Here is a 2045-nt window from a genome sequence, read left to right as displayed (position 1 = left end):
CCACACCCAGCTAATTTTTTATTTATTGTAGAGATGAGGTCTTGCCAAGTTGCCCAGGCGGGTCTCAAACCCGTGGCCTCAGGCAATCCACTCACCTCGGCCTCCCAAAGTGCTGGGATTACAGGCTGAGCCACTGAGCCTGGCTAGTACTCTTTTGATATACGGTTGGTTCCATGATCTTGCTATTGTGAACAATGCTGCAATAAACATACATATGCAGGTATCTTTTTTGTAGAGTGATTTGAGTTCTTCCGGGTATATTCCCAGTAGGGGGATTGTGGAGTCATATGGAAAGTCGATTTCTAGAACTTTTAGGACTCGCCACACTGTTTTCCACAGAGGCTGTACTAGTTTACACTCCCACCAACAGTGTAGAAGTGTTCCATTTTTGCCACATCCTCTCCAGCATCTGTTATTTTTTTGTTATTGATGATGGGTGTCCTGACTGGAGTTAGGTATCTCAGTGTAGTTTGAATTTGAATTTCTTTGATGACTAGTGAGGCTGAACATTTTTTCACGTACCTGTTGGCTGCTCATACGTCTTCTTTTGAGAAACTGTCTATTCATATCTTTTGCCCACTTTGTAATGGGGCTGTTTGTTTTTTTCTTTTCAACATGTTTGAGTTCCTTGTAGATCCTAGATGTTAAGCCTTTGTCAGATATACAGTTGGCAAATATTTTTTTCCCAGTCTGTGGGCTGTCTCCCTGCTTTCTTGATGGTTTCTTTGGGGGACAGTCTTTTCTAGAATATGCATTTTGCCTTTGTAGGAGATTTGCTAGACTTCTGAATGCACAAGTTCATCAGCCAAAAGGTAGTCTTATTATCATTTCTGTGTCTTCTGATTCACAGTCTGGGAACCACTTTAATGGGGTTTTCCTTTGGTGAGTTGAGGGAGTGAGGTGGACCGGGAGTCCACATTGAATTTACATTACAACCCACCGGGCAATTCAGTCTGCCAGCAAGATGTCTGGAAGCTTTCTTACTAAAAACTAAAAACTGTAAGAATTTTTCTATGCCTAACCTGTACTACCTACCCTGCCTCAGGGTGAGTCTGAGGACAGAAGGATATGTTGGGATGATGGAGAAGTGAGAAAGAAAGAGCCTAGTATTTTTTTAAATTTTGAAATAATCGTAAATTCACATACAGTTGTAAGAAATGATAGAGATGCCCATGTATTCTTAACCCAGTTTCCCCATGGTAACATTGTACAATAGCACAACCAGGATACAGTTCAGTTTACTACCACAGAATCCCACCTGGTGTACTTTTCTCATCACACCCATTTCTCTCTTGCACTACATACTCTTTAACCTCTGGAAAGCGCTAATCTGTACTAAAAGAAAAATGTTAGACAAATTAAATTTAACAGAGTTTAACTGAACAAAGAACAATTTGCAAATGTGGAAGCCCCCAGAATTACAACAGATTCAGAGAGATACCAGTGCAGCCACTTGATGGAAGAAGACTTATGGACAGAAAAAGGAAGGTGGTGTACAAAATATGGAATTGAGGGACAGCTTAGTGTTTACCTCATTTGAACCTGGTTTGAATAGTTGGCAACCTTTGATTGGCTGAAACTTGATGATTGGCACAAAAGTAGGCTACAGTCTGTTTATACATTCAGTTGGATTATAGTTCACTATGTGAAAGGTTTCAGAGAAACCTCTAAGTGAAACTTAAAAATATGTAAAGAGGTAGCTTTAGGCTAAACTTCACACTTTTTTGAGCCTACATCTTGATTAAGGCAGAGTCTCTATCCCAACCTTGGACTACCACCCTGTGGAATTGATTGAGAGACATAGATATCTAAATTCATGAAGCCGTGTCATTAAAAAAAAAAATTGGCTGAGGTGAGTGGATTGCCTGAGCCCGTGGGTTCGAGACCCGCCTGGGCAGCGAGACCTCATCTCTACAATAAATCAAAAAATCAGCCAGGCGTGGTAGCGCGTGCCTGTAATTCCGGCTACTTGGAAGGCTGAGGCGAAAGGATCGCCGGAGCCCAGCAGGTCGAGGCTGCGGTGACCGGGAGCGGCCACTGCACTG

The 2045-nt window shown here is 42.1% G+C and overlaps 1 protein-coding gene across 1 annotated transcript in view; it reads left to right on the top strand.

Moving 5' to 3' along the window:
* VWA3B (von Willebrand factor A domain containing 3B) overlaps positions 1 to 2045 on the top strand; it is a 195941-nt gene that overhangs the window by 41056 nt on the left and 152840 nt on the right.

The sequence above is a fragment of the Carlito syrichta genome, unplaced genomic scaffold (genome assembly GCF_000164805.1).
Source record: "Carlito syrichta isolate Samal-C Ts95f unplaced genomic scaffold, Tarsius_syrichta-2.0.1 Scaffold308837, whole genome shotgun sequence".
In the NCBI taxonomy this organism is placed as follows: Eukaryota; Metazoa; Chordata; class Mammalia; order Primates; family Tarsiidae; genus Carlito; species Carlito syrichta.
Note: the sequence above shows the minus strand (reverse complement) of the source record. Positions and strands in the feature narration are given on the sequence as shown.